Genomic DNA, 15,525 nt, shown 5'->3' with positions numbered 1-15,525 from the left:
GCTGTCCTTATGGGGAGGGAGAACAAATTAAAATGCTAAATCTTTTTCTATTGATTTTTGTGACTTGATGGCAATACTGTTTATGCTCTGCTGCTGGTTTTAAGTTTCAAGGTGTGTTTAAAAGTATGTCCAATGTGTTCTTGATAAGTTGAATAGAAGGAATTTTGTAACATCCCCAAAGACTTTCACATTCAAGGAGAGCTGTGCTCTGCCGCTTGTTATATCATAGGCTAGGAATTGTTGGTCCAGTGGGAAAATTCAGATAAAGAAGAGGTTGGGAAGGAAGTCTCATTCTCTAGGAACCTCAGTGCTAGCAGATTTCACAGGGGGAAAGTGTAATGGGAGATGGCGATTATGAAAGTAAAGGCAGAGTCTTCTGAGCTTCCTTTTTGTTTTTGAGCTTGTTTTGCTTATCTTGTTGATGTCCTTTAAAGGAAAATAAAGCAGTACTTTTATTTTTGGAGTGAAGGTAAATGTTCCTTTACTCCCCTTCCCCACTGAAGATCTATTCTGTTATATTACCCCTTTTCTACTTTATTTTTTCTAATACAATTTACTACCTTCTGATATATAGGTATTTATCACTTTGTTTATTGTTGGTTATTCCTACTAGAATATAAGATCCGTGAGAGTGGATGTTTTGTCCACTGTATTTAGTGCTGTATCCTGAATGTCTAGAACTGTATTGAGGATATAGTAGATGTTCAGTAAATATTTTTGGAATGTATAAAAATACCTGGAAACAAATTTCTTATTCTTTGCCACTCTAATAGTAATTATTGCCATGCCCTGAAGGTAATCTCTGTGGTTACATTGCCTTTTCTTTTTCTTTTCTTTACAATGCAGAGGTCTTTGTGAAGAACATGGCATATCTGGTTTCATCCTCCCTCAGCTGAGACTTTAAAAACTTCCAAAATGCGGGGGCGCCTGGGTGGCTCAGTCGTTAAGTGTCTGCCTTCTGCTCAGGTCATGATCCCAGGGTTCTGGGATCGAGCCCCATGTCGGGCTCCCTGCTCAGCAGGAAGCCTGCTTCTCCCTCTCCCACTCCCCCTGCTTGTGTTCCCTTTCTTGCTGTGTCTTTCTCTGTCAAATAAATAGAAATCTTAAAAAAAAAAAAAAGAAACTACTGATTTATTGGGGTGCCTGGGTGGCTCAGCTGGTTAAGTGTCTGCCGTCGGCTCAGGTCATGATCCCAGGGTTCCGGGATCGAGCCCCGCATTGGGCTCCCTGCTCAGCAGGAAACCTGCTTCTCCCTCTCCCCCTCCCCCTGCTTGTGTTCCCTCTCTTGCTGTGTCTCTCTCTGTCAAATAAATAAATAAAATCTTTAAAAAAAAAACCAACAACTTCCGAAATGCAGATCTCAGGAATGAGGAGCAGCTTTATTTCTAGGTTGATGCTATGATTATAGTAAAGTTGTTCCTGTAGTATCTTCCTGTGATAAGTATAACAATCTTAGTAATCCAGACCTGAAATTAATTGGACAGTCATGAGATTTGTAATTAGGTGACCCAGACTTTGGTCACCTCCTAGGTAAACCCTCAGCATGTCTCTCTTTGTCTCCACTTTCCCATATACTCCATGAAGTATTGTATGAGACAGATATATAAAAATTCAGCAAAAGGTAAACTCACTCTACAACTGGTCATTACTGTAATATAAAAATAAAAGATTCCCAAAAGAAAGGGAAATTAAATTTCTGAACATCTGGTATATACTTACATGGGATTTAACTTAGCCCTCATGTCAGCCTTGCAAGTATTGCAGGATTTACCCCCATTTTAAAGATGAGGAACCTAAAGCTCAGAGAGGTACTTAAATTTCTCCAGGTCGGATGACTGTAAGTGGCTCAGTGGGATTTCACTGAAAGTTTGAGGACTCCCTACCTGGGGGGCTCTTTACCAGGCCATACTAACCAATAGGAGGGGGGCCACGCCTGGTTTGAAGGCACAGCTGTCTGAATTAGACATAGGGGTGTCACGGTCCTGACAGAGTAAAGCTTGGTCAGCACACAGGGCCTTTTTGGGAAGAAAAAGACGTGCGGGAGGCTGGTGGGGGTGACCGTGCACCGGGGTGGAGGTTCGGCACACAGAGCATGAGCTGTTTTCCGCCTGGCGTTCCCCGGTCCCAGAACCCCAAGTGTAGCCCGGAACACAGAAATGATCCTGTAGGGGCGCCTGGGTGGCTCAGTTGGTTGGGCGACTGCCTTCGGCTCAGGTCATGATCCTGGAGTCCCAGGATCGAGTCCCACATCGGGCTCCCTGCTCAGCGGGGGGTCTGCTTCTCCCTCTGACCCTCCTCCCTCTCATGCTCTCTCTCTCTCTCATTTTCTCTCTCTCAAATAAATAAATAAAATCTTAAAAAAAAAAAAAAAAAGAAATGATCCTGTAACGGTTCCAGATAACTCGGCAGCAGCTTGCACATTAAAATTAAATGTCATATTCACAAGTACCACTTTGTGGGAAGGGATGATATAGGAGAACCCATCCACCACCCTTCAGAGGAGAATAGCTGGAATTATTCAGCATCTCTGAGAAGTCCACTACTGCCCTGCTAATCTACATTTCTTTCTATCAAAAATCAAGTTAGTCAATATGTGTGAGTCTGTTTCGGGGCCCTTCTTTTCCGTTGATCACTTTGTCTCAGCGTGCGTCAATCCCACACTGTGTTAATTCTATTGCTTTATGTAAGTTTTGTTATCTGTTAGTTCCTCTTTGGGAGCTGTCTTTGATTTTTCACATGAAATCTAGTGTTAACTATTAAGTTCCACCAAAAAAGTGGGAATTGATTAGAACTGCTTTGGATTTATGATAAATTCCAGGCAAATTGGCATCTTTTATGGTATTGAGTATTTTAATCAATGAAAATGATATACCTATTTTAGGTCTTCTTTAATGTCTTTCAATAAAATTTTATAATGTTCTCCAGGAAGATCTTACACATCCTTTGTTAGTTATTCAAAGTTTATTCCAAATATATTTTTATATTATCTAAGTGGAATCTTTTTAAAAGCTACATTTTGAAAATGGTTATAGGTGAAATAAATGCAACTGATTTTTGTACATTGATTCTGAATTTAGCAAAGTTGCTATAGTCATTTACTTTGTCTTTTCAGCATGAAAAAGAACAGTTTGTTTCCTTCTTTCCAACTCTTATATTTTTATCTGCTGTAACACACTGTCTAGGACATTGGGGGCAGTGATGAATAGAAGTGGTCATAGCAGACAATACTCCTGGTCTTCAAAGCAAACTTTCAACCTTTTACCATTCAGGATGATATTTATTATAAGTATTTTGTAGGTAATTTAGTTATGAATGGATGTTGATTTATATCGAGTGCATTTTCTTTATTGAGATAATGATTTATCACCTTTATACTTTTAATGTGGTGAATTACATTAATTTCTTTTCTACTGTTAAGATAACATTTCTGAGATAAACCCCTCTTGGTTAAAATGTATTATTTATATGCTGATGGATTTGCTTTGTTGATATTTTATTAGGATTTCCTATCCAGGTGCATGAATGACATTTATTTGTAATTTTATTGTCTTTTATGGTTCTTGTCAGATTTTAGTATCAAAGTTGTGTTAGCATCACAAAATGAGTTAGAGGATGTTTGTTCTTTTACCTACTTGAATTTTTTTTTTTTAAATGATTGGAATTCCTTGGTTGTTTTGCATAAGCCATGGGCAAATTGTCTGATGCTGGCATTTGCTTTGTGGTAAGGCTTTAAAGTACTGTTTCAATTACTTTTAATGGCTATAGTGTTACTCAGATTTTTCAAATTTCTTTTCAGTCAGTTTTGGTATGCTGTATTTTCTCAGGATTTTTTTATCCCATCAAGGTTTTCATATTTATTGGTGTTGAGTTGGTCCTATTGTCCTTTTATTACATTTTTTTTTTTTATTCATGAGAGACAGAGCAAGAGAGAAAGGCAGAGGGAGAAGCAGACTCCCAAAGCAGGGAGCCCGATGTGGGACTCGATCCCAGGACCCTGAGATCATGACCTGAGCCGAAGGCAGACGCTTAACCATCTGAGCCACCCAGGCGCCCACACTATTACATTTTTAATCTTTGTAGCATCTGTAGTTTTGTATTTATTTGTTCATGATGTGTTTATTTGATCAGTCTTTGTTTGTTTTCTTGATCAATCTTATCAGAAGTTGGTCCATTGTATTTTTTTTTTCAGTTAACAGCTTTTCAGTTTGTTATGTTCTACTTCATTGATCCCTGCCGCTATCTTTATGATTTCCTACTTCCTACTTTTTATGCTTGTTTCTATTTCCCCCCACTAATATCTTAGGTCTGGTGCTTCAGGCATTCATTATTAGGCTCTTTTCTTATCCAGTGTAAGTATTTAAATGCTTATTCCTTACCCTTTAGCTGCTCCCCACAAGTTTTGAAGCAATGTTTTTGTTACCATTCAGTTATGAATGTTATTTTATTTTGGTAAGAAATACTTCTTTGACCCATGAGTTATTAAGAAATGTATCTGTTAACCCCAAATCTTTAGATTTTCCTAGTAACATTTTGGTTTTTAATTTCTAACCTAAATGGTGACTAAAAGATGATCTATTTGATTTCAACATTTGAAATGTGTTAAAATTTACTGGCCAGGTATGAGGTCATTTTTTGGTAAATTTTCTGTACACACTTGAAAAGAATGCGTATTTTGTTGTTTTTAGGTGCAGTGTTTTATATATGTATATATCCACTGATCAAACATAATTCTATTTTTCAAAACTGCTATAGTGATTCTTGCTTGTTTGACAGAATTGTTCAGGTAGCTGTATTAATTAAAATTTGTCACTATGTTGCAGGATTGGTGTATTTCTTTTTATAATTCTGTTAACTTTTGTTTAATATATGTTAAGGTGGTTTTTGTTAGTATTTACAAGTTTAGAATTGTTATATCTTCCTGGTCAGTTGAAACTTTTATTACTATGTGGCTACTTTTTTTTTTTAATCTGTAGCAATACTTTATGTTAAATGTCTACTTTGTCCAATATTAATATGGATGTATCAACTATCTTTTGATTTACTATTATATCCTTTTACTTTCATTCTTTGTGGGGCCTATACTTTGGTTAAATGTCTCATCAACAGCATACAGGTGGATCAAGCAACCTAACAGTTTTGCTAACTAAATTTACATTTACATTTATTATAATAACTGATATGTTGGATATTTTTTCTAGCAATTTATTTTGTGACTACCATTTGTCTCACCTTTGTATATGTTTCTCTTTCTCCCCTTTCTTGACTTCTTCAGGATTGATTTTTTTTTTTCTTCTCATTTCTTTTTTTTTTTCCCTCCACACTCTTGGTGTAAAGGTGACCCACTGTATTTCTTTTCATTTAGTTGCTATCTTGTAAATATTACCATGTATACTTCTCAAAGGCTAAAGTAACCTGGTATTTTTACCCTTCTTCAAAATAATATAACGACCATTCCAAATGAAACTCCCATCATCACCTCTTTGTGGCTTATTTGCTATTGCCATTATGTATGTTAGTGCCATTTCTTTTTTTCCCTAACTACATGACATTATTATTTTTGTTTTATGCAGGCCATGTCTGTTTAGATTATTGCACATATTTATTTCTGCCTTTGTCCATAATTCCTTCTTGAATCTCAGAGTTTCCATCTGGGATCACTTTACTTCTTTTTTTTTTTTTTTTTTAAGATTTTATTTATTTATTTGACAGAGAGAGACACAGCGAGAGAGGGAACACAAGCAGGGGGAGTGGGAGAGGGAGAAGCAGGCTTCCCGCAGAGCAGGGAGCCTGACGCGGGGCTCGATCCCAGGACCCCGGGATCATGACCTGAGCCAAAGGCAGACGCTTAACGACTGAGCCACCCAGGCACCCCTGGGATCACTTTACTTCTGCCCAAAGTACTTCTTTTGGAATTTTACTGTTGCCTAGTGTCACCATTGCTATTGGGTTCCATCTTCTTGACCCTTCACTGTAACCTGTTTCTATTGTTTGTGTGACTAAAGGGTAGTTTTATTGTTTTTGGTGTTTTCAATTAAATCATGATGTGTCTAGGTGTGGTTTTCTTCATATCTATTCTGTTTAGGATTTGTTGACCTTCCTGAGCCTGTGGTATGATGACTTCAGCCAACCTTGAAAATTATCAACCTTTTTTTTTTTTTTTTTTTTTTGTGAGTCCATTCCCTCTCTTTTCCTCTGGACTTTTAATTAGATAATATATAAAACTGCCTCAATCTATCCTCAATGTTTCTTAACTTATTTTCAAATTTTTCATACCTCTGTCTTTATGTCCAATATTCTGAAAACACTTTTCCTTCTATTTTTCAGCTCATTCTATTTTCAGTTGTGTCTAAGTTATTCATTGCTGTGTAACCAATTACTCCAAAACTTAGTACTCTTAAGATAACAAACCATTATTTTTCAGTTTCTGAGAGTCAGAAGTCCAGGAGCTGCTTAGGGTATGTGGTTTGGCTCATGGCCTCTCATGAGATTGCATTCAAGCTGTAGGCCAGAGAAGCAGTAACCTGGGGGTGCTAGAAGATCTGCTTCCAGGTTCACTCTTGTGACTGTTGGCAGGAGGCTCATCATGTGGCAGGTTGGCTTCCACCAGAGTGATGATGATGATATAGAGAGAGAAAGAGAGGGAGAGAGGGAGAGAGAAACCCAAAACAGAAGCCACAGTATCTTTTAAAACCTAATCTGAGAAGTACATACCATCTCTTGTGCCATATCCTAATGGTCCCAGAGACCAGCTCTGGTACGTTGTGGGATTGTACCATACAAGGTTGTGAGTATCAGGATGGGGGCTGGTTATTTGGGGCCGTTTCAGAGGTTGGCTACATGGTAGTGAAACCTGTCCATTCTTAATGATAATGATTTTATTTTCCATTTCTGGATATCTGTTTTTTGTTTGTTTTACAAATATGCCTGCTTCTTCTCTTCTTAGGATTTTAATTTCTTTCCTGTTTTTAAAATACAGCAAATACATTTATTTCATATTTTATGCCTGATAACTCCATTGTCTGAAAATTTTGCTGACTGACTGAATTTGCTGCTTGTTGTTTCTTCTGGATGTTACTCAAGGTAATTTGATCCCCAATCTGTTTTTTCTTTTAAATGCAACTTTATTTTTCATAGACTTCATCTATAGAAATTCTTTGAGGACAGATTTGGGGCATAGTCTTTCAAAGAGGAATTGCACTTGATTCTTTCAGGTGCCAGGGGGTACTTTTAGCCTAGAACAACTTTAAATTCCTGGCTTGCAGTTTTTTTATATGACCCAGGTAACATAAATTTCGGCTGCAAAACTTCATGAAGATTAGCTTATGTTTATAAATTATGAGAGAAAGTTTCCCCCTCTCAATCAGGGTCAAATGTGAGGTTAGTAAATAAACCCTGAACTAGGTTTATTTCTAGTTTACCCTTATACTCAGGTTAAATGCATTTGGAATTAACATCATGCAGAGGAGTCCTCTATTAGACTGCTCACCTTGGATAGGGCCATGGCCTCATCTGTCCTCTGTGACCTTCAGTGGTGTGAAAACTGAAGCTCAAGTTCACTCACAGCATATGGGCTCAGTGTTCTATTTCCCTGCCTGGGTTCCTAATTTTGCCAAGTTTTTGGCCTCTGACCATAACTCAGTAACTCATCAGTGCATTTTTAAAAACGTATTTTTAAATGCTTATGTTACCCAGTATTTCTGATTATTTTCAGTTCTAATTATCTCTAAATATTTTCAGTATTTCTAATGACTTTCAACTTGGGTTGGTCAAGAAACCTCTTCTCCCATGCTGCTAGAAATGAATGTTCTCCTCTTCATAACTTTCCAAGTTCTGTTGGACTTTATTATGTGTAGCCCAGAATAGGAATACAGTGATTGCCTGATTTTTGACTAATTTTGGAAGATTATGTTGCATAACAATATGCGAAGATCTTGTAGCTTCTTGCTTTCTGGTCTTCTCAGTAGATATTCAAAATTTGTCCAAATTTTGTGGAATTTAGTAAGATTTCTGCAGCAGAATCTGATGGCCTTGGAGAAAATTAACTTCTTTATTTTAGCAAGTGTATATTCTGAAGGTTTGAAAATTTTAGAATAGGCAATTATCTGAAAAGGAATCTAAACTATCATTCTTTCCAAACACAGAATAATGGGCTAATGATGACAGAGAACCTTTTAAACCTATGATTTCTCATTTATTCTTGATACCGTACTTTCTCTTTCTTGGTTCCATCTTTCACATTAAATATCCAATTTTAAATTCTGTTGTCTAATTGATTTAATGATTAAGAAAATGTTCCTGATATTCAGCCTAAATTTTTCTTCCTAATTTATTCCCATTACTCCTGGTTAAATCTTGAGTAACTAGGATTGATGAGGCACTGAGAACTAATTAATTGATTGCAAAGCATTGTGGTATTTTCCAACTCCACAGTAAATTCTCTTAGTCTTAGAAACACTTTTAGCAGTAAACTTCATTGTAAGGCCATTTGTTTGTTGTATTTCTGGGTGTTTTTCACAGACAAGTTAAGTTTAATATTTTCCCCAAAGATGTCACATGTAGGCATAAACTAATATAAGGCTAAATTTTTACTTAGACATTTTTACTTGCTTTTCTGTAGTAGAGTTTATCACATTTGCAGAAAAGGCTTTCAGTCCTAAGTGACCCTCAGAGAACTACATTCTGGATGGGACCTTATGGATACCCTTTGAACATCGTATGACTCTTCCTGAATGTGCTGCCCACTCCTGGGGCATGGCTTACTCATTTGCTTCTTTCTGTGAACTCTTCACACACTCTGCATTGTAGCACCCAGTACAACCCTCTGTATGGTTTTCTTTGCTGACTTTCGTGGCCCCAGTGTGATTAAAGCTCCCTGAACGAGAATCTTCTGACAGCCTCCATTTTCTAAGGACTGTGCTGGAAAATGTAATACTAAGTTTTTAGTTCAGGGCAAAGTGTGCCCTTAGTATTCAGAATGGTGATAATAGCTTACATTCTAAAATCTGGAAAGACTCCTTAGGGGCAGTGGGGTTTGACCTGAATCTAGATGGTTGAGTAGGAGTTAGGCAAGTGGAGATGTGAAGACAGGGTTTTTTTAAGTTTATTTTTAATTTTTTTTTTAAAGTAGGCTGCATGCCCACCGTGGAGCCCAACACAGGGCTTGAACTCATGATCCTGAGACTGAGATTAAGAGTTAAACACTTAATCAACTGAGCCACCCAGGCACCCCAGAAATGAAGACAGGTTTTTTGTTTTTTTTTAAACAGGGCACTGACTGTGGAAGTCCACCAAGGCAGGGGCTCTTTGGGAAATTGCTGGTTCTGGAACAAAGGATATGTGAGTGAGGCAGGCAGGGTCAAGGCTCAGAGCATCTTTTGTGCCATAATTAGAACATTGATTTTTACCTTGAGTGAGTCAAGGACTCTATAACCAGAGGGGAGCTCCATAAGTACTCATTGTTGATGATGATATTGACATTTTATATTCTTGTTTAAAAGAAGTGGTTTGAGTAGAAGAAAAATCACTGGGTCTTTTATTTACCACATGTATTTGGTTTGCAAGTTGCTACAGGATTCCACATCAAAAATATTGCTTTACTCCTCCCCACTCAGGTATTTTAAATGTCCAGTTTATGAGAGAAGCTCTTGTGGGAACGCCAGCCACCCCCCACACCGTTTTCCCCCAGATGAGAATGCAGCATAACTTGGGAAAGATAAAAGCCAAACAGGGGCGCCTGGGTGGCTCAGTTGGTTAAGCAACTGCCTTCGGCTCAGGTCATGATCCTGGAGTCCCGGGATCGAGTCCCACATCGGGCTCCCTGCTCGGCAGGGGGTCTGCTTCTCCCTCTGACCCTCCTTCCTCTCATGCTCTCTGTCTCTCATTCTCTCTCTCAAATAAATAAATAAAATCTTTAAAAAAAAAAAAAGGCATTAAAAGCCAAACAAAACAGTGTGGATTTGACAGTTCTGATATGTACAGTTCTTAGATACTTAGCTGACCTAGAGGGACTGTTAGGCATTGCTTTTCACATCTGTTTGACAGACAGGTGAGGCATATCGCTTGCTCTAAAGAAGGGGATAGCATGAAAAGGGTAGACCTTAGTTCTGGAATTTAAATGTTATTAGTGGTAGGACGGAAATGGTATATATTTTTTTATTGATTTATCAATATCTTTTTTCATTTTCTCTATTAACCTTTAGAAAACACCTTTCTTTTCTTTTTCTCTTTTAAAATATTGTGTGGTACTGAAGTCTGTCTTTTTAGTAGCCTTCTAGAATTTTAAGCATGCTGTCTTCATTCTGATGAGATCTGGGAAATGTTGCCTTGTAAGTGCCTTATCTTGGTACAGTATTGTATTCAAACATGACTGTGGCATTTGTAGAATTACCTCAGAGCAGTGCCCAAAGGATTCTTATGGTGTTTGCCTTTCCCCACTAATGAGCACTGTGTGGGAAGTGAGCAGGGTCAAGGTCATTCAGTAATGTTTTTTGTATAGCTTTTGTTGCTCAATGTGGGATTTAGCTTGATACCCCCAGAATTTATTGGTTGGTTGGTAACTACATTAATAAAGGAAAATAATTTTCTCCCCTCTGGGAGCTCTGTTAGAATCACCGTGAGTTCTTTTATGTGCTGTTAATTTAGCTTTGGATTGGAGGGTTCCCTCCAGCTCTTCCTGACTGCTTACTCAGGTGTGCTGGAGAGGAAAGAAAGAAGGCTTCCACAGAGACTGAAGGCTGAAAGTGGAAGATGAGAGGTGGCGGAGGTAGAAGAGAGGAGGGTGTGGTGGGAGGAAAGGGGGGCAAGTGAAAAATGGGAAGAGAGGGGGGAAAAGAGAAGAGGAGAAAAGAAATTCCTTTTTCCATCTTTCCGTATTTCAGTTAGTAGACACAGACTCATCGAGCAGTGCCTTGGGAGCGTAGAGGAATAAAGGTTGACTTATCACTAAGTAAGGAAATTCAAACTAACTCATGGCCTCTGAAACCGTTTGAGACAGCAGCTGTAAAGAAAAGTAGTCGGACAAAAATACATTGGACACGTGGTGGTAGCATTCATTTGTATGAAGGTAAAATGTATTCGTGATTTATGTCCTTTTTGATTAACACCTTGAGATGTATATGTGTACATGCATACACATAGGTTATTTATAGCTTTGTTTTGGCAGTCCTCTGGCATCTCAACCATCTTTTGAAATACTGCGTAAGGTCGAAGAAACACTTCTAAAGTTGGTAATGATAGAAATTAAAAGGTAAAGAAAATGGAGGAAGGCAGTTCACCACAGAGACATCAAATTTTATTTTAATTTTTCAACCTAAAGTTTAACACAAAAGAGAAATCTTTCCTGACAGGATAGGCTAAGGAATATTTCACATCGACTTGCAAGTTATTAACTGGGTTTTTTTGTGGGGGACAGATACCACCTCAGTAACTGTTCCAAATGCATTTACTTTATTTTAAAGGTTGTTCTTTCCATTATTAATGCCATCCTGAATCACAGAGCCATTTATGATGAAATGTACTACTCTAAAAATCCTGTAAATGCATCTGTAATGGTTGCTGATATTTCACTTCATCCTAAAATATACTGTAAATTTTTGGAAGATGTTTTTATCTACTGTATATTCTCTGCAGACTGTTAGAATCCAGTTTATTAACTCTCTGGAAGTTGGAAGCTATGCTTGAATAAAGTAATACCAATATTTGTCAGGATTGGCTCAAATTATGTGTTTTATGAGGTAACAGCAAAATTTCAGATTTTGAGTGTTTTACATCAGTAATGATTCTGGTGTAGGTAGTGTGGACAGGTTTTAACAAGCTTCAGAAGGTTTTATTTGTTTTTTTTGTTTGTTTGTTTTTGCTTATTAAAGTCAGAAGGTATTTCTCCTAGAGTGTTTGCAGTATCTCCATTAAAATTGGGAAATTTTGCTTAAAGTACAAAAAAAAAAAAAAAGGGTTCAACCAACCTCATAAATTTCAAAACCTACCCGGGTATAAAGATATAGGGAGAAGTGGTGTGAAAAACCTCAGCTGAGATCCCAGAGACCTGAGTTTAAGTACCATTTTATTTTTTTTCTCTTCCTGGCTGGACAGCTAAGGCTGGTCAGTTAACCTCTCGGAGACTTGGTTACCTCAAGTATAAAATAAGGAAGCCGAATATGCTGGTCTTTGCTTCAGGATTTTTAGTGTAGACTAATCATCTTTCTAGAGCAAATGGGGCTCCCCAAGGTTCTCAGAGTAACAAGAGAGTGAATAGATGGTCATATAGTGAGACCTGTTTGCCTGTGTGATGCCAAGACCACTGGAGCAAAACAAAGAAGTAGAAGGTGTTAATCCAGATTGCAGATTTAGATTCTAGGGCCATGAGATGCAAGGCCCGATCTTGGGGCTCTTCCCCAAATCACCTAGATTAGATTTTAATTCATGCTTCTCACTTTACAGATGAGGAAGCTGAGTCCTCGAAAGAACAAGGGGCTTGGAAGTCTCACATACCAGTCACTGGTGGCAAGACCTGGGGCCTGGACTTCGAATCCCCTTGACAGGATCTTATTTGGCAACCCATCTTCCCTTTTCTGCTCCCTTTCAAAATTTGCTGTCAGGAAGTACATCATAACCTCATTTTAGGTGCACATATAAAAGACTGATGAGTCTTCAATTTGTGTGTATGTCTATGTTTGGGGGGAAGCACAATAATGCAGTCTGATTCCTGACAGCAATAAACTGAGAGGGGGCTGGTTTTTGGAGGGCACGTGGGCCTGTTTTCAGCATCTCTCAAATTAGCCCCTCATGCTTTCTTACTTCATCATTATTTCCCCCCCTCCTCTTGCTGTCTAAGTAAAAACAAATTTCTACTCAAGCTTAGTTGAAAGCATCACAGGCTGTGGTCTCCATGTTTTCAGAATAAGAAGACCAATCATTTATTTATTTAACAAGGATTTATTGAAGATCTATTATCTACAGGTACGGCCTGAGTCCTGAGGTTAACAGCAATGAGCAAGATTGGGTTCCCGACTTGTTAAATTTTCAGTCTAGTGATAGATGTCCTCTTGGTCCCTTGGCCTAGTAGAAGAGAAATCAGCTATGAGAGACGTGATCAGGAGTTCCTGGGCGAGTCTTTGTCACCTTGTTTTTCTCATCTGCTCTTTTCAGAGACAGAAGTTGTTTTAGGGGGTATAAAATAAAAGTAATGGCAGAATTCTTTCTCACTATGCTTTTTCTTGATGTGTATTCTAAATATCAAAGATTTTTCTAAAAGAAATGACTTAATGCCTTCTTCCTGATTTTTTGCAGGGTATGTTGAACCTAAACTGAAGAGCACAAAAGTGAGCGTCTTAGGAAACTCAAGACTCAAAAGGGATATGTAAATATTCCATATGCAAAGAAAAGCACCAAACAGACTGCATCTGGGATATTTTCAAAACCCACAGCCCACAATCTTTGTTACTGCAGTATTTTGGTACTGTTTCAAACAATTTCTTCCACCTTGTATAATCATGGCACTGAATAAATGTTCAACAGTAAAACAGTTACTGCTTTTCAGCTCCAGGATGGCTGTGTTTCAGAACTGAGAGAAGAGTGTGCCTCCTGGATGAAAGGTGTAGTATAAATGCAACTTATTACCATTTTAGGCAGAATTCCCAGGCTGGCATTTAGCAATTAAAAAAGCAAAGCTAAACAAGCCCAGGAGATCAACATTTCCTTTTCTTCCAACCCAAGATGCTCAGCTATTGTGGACAAAGAAGTAGAAGGCTTCGCTGTCCTTTGTTGACTCTCTTTGGAGCTTCTAAAGCAGCACAGGGGGAAAGTGAGAGAACTATTTTTTCGTTTCCATTAAGCAACAGAGAGTTTAAATGAAGAGGTACAAATGGCTCTTTCAAGAATTTGTCAAAGCAGAATTCACATTAGAAAAGATTTACTGATTTTTTCCTCCCATTTGAATGATCTCTCTTGATATTTCCAGGTCTTTATCTTCTCTTCAGAGTACTCTGACCTGGGCTTAGCTTTGCAAGGTGCATGGTTGAGTGGGAGATTAGCTTCATAAGCAAATGTAGATTTAGAAAAATATACTTCTGGGAGAGCATGGTTTAGTAAAATAGACATTTCCTGAACTCAAAGAAAAGAGACTCAACATTTTCAAAACATCCTTTACTGGTGATTTCTGAGTGATGGATGAAAAGTACTTTCCTCAGAGATATACATTCTTCTTTGGATTTGGGACTTTGCTATGAGAATAAACTTTTCTCCCAAATGTTGTTAACTTTAAATATTCAGTATTGATTTCTACTTATTCTCTCTCCCGAGTTCAAAGTTATGCACCCTTCGAGTAGTTTGTAAGGTATCTGTACTTACAAGGAAATGTGAGGTCTCCTTTCCAGGGACTGCTGTAATCTCTTTCTCTAATTCTGTCCATATACTGAATCTAAGAACTCTAACCTTAAGGCCAAGTAATTTACCATTAATGGTCTGTGTTTATTGAAAACACACCCACAGAGAAATGACAATGATTGTTGTCATCAAAACTAGTGCTTTGATTATAAGTGTAAGAACCTAAATTTCTCTCGAACACATTTTAAAACTCTTTATCTATGAAATTTCTCAGCAATGAACAACAACAGAATGGAAATAGAAATATGTATTAAGCCCAAGGAAAAAAAGTCTTTCAAATGAAGACCCTGTTATCTTTTTAACAGTTTTGTTCTTTCTGTGATTTACTAGGTACCATAAATGTGAACTTAAGGTTTCAATTCTTCCTCCAGTCTCAAGTCCAGGTGCTTTATTTGATGTTCTTCCTGGAGGGCCCCAACCCAGCACACCGCGTTGGAGAGTTACATACCCGGAGAAAGGCACAGACAAATATTCGGTTACAGTTGTTACTTTACAATCAATACTTGTTATTTGTCTGTTGATCTAAGGCTAATGACAATTAGATTGAACAAAGCAGGTACTGGAGGACATTGCACACGCTAAAGCCACTGCATGATGCCAAAACGCAAAATTCCAAGGCTAGCTAGAACCATTCTATATGACATTGTAATGATGGTCACATGACACCACGTATTTGTCAGAAGCGCACAGAACTTTACTGCACAAAGAATGAGCCTTCATGTATGCGAATCTAAACAAATCATTTAGGAGGTCAGAGGATCGAGTATGGGACAAAAGAATCTAACACCCTTACATATGTAGGCAACAACATCACTAAAGTGGCGATTGGGGAGTGGGGGGTTGGGAGGTTGGGGGTGGGGAAGGTGCTGCCAATACCCAAGTCAGGGACTTCTCCTAAGAGATGACTGTGGGCACCACGGACATACACAGTGTCTTTTGAGCAACACCTGTATTGAAATCACCTGTGTAACTTTTCAGTTCTATTTTGAAATAAGCGTGAAGCTATCTTCGTTTGCAGAGATTCTGAGTCAGTAGGAGTTGTGTGGGTCATTTATTGAAGAGGTCAGTGAATGTTAATATAACAAGAACCTAATAATAATCACACAGAAGCTTAATATCCATACAGGGGTGGGATGAATTATGCAG

This window comes from Mirounga angustirostris, unplaced genomic scaffold (genome assembly GCF_029215605.1).
Source record: "Mirounga angustirostris isolate CCGP_5_RB_7025 unplaced genomic scaffold, mMirAng1.0.hap1 SCAF_15, whole genome shotgun sequence".
In the NCBI taxonomy this organism is placed as follows: Eukaryota; Metazoa; Chordata; class Mammalia; order Carnivora; family Phocidae; genus Mirounga; species Mirounga angustirostris.
Note: the sequence above shows the minus strand (reverse complement) of the source record.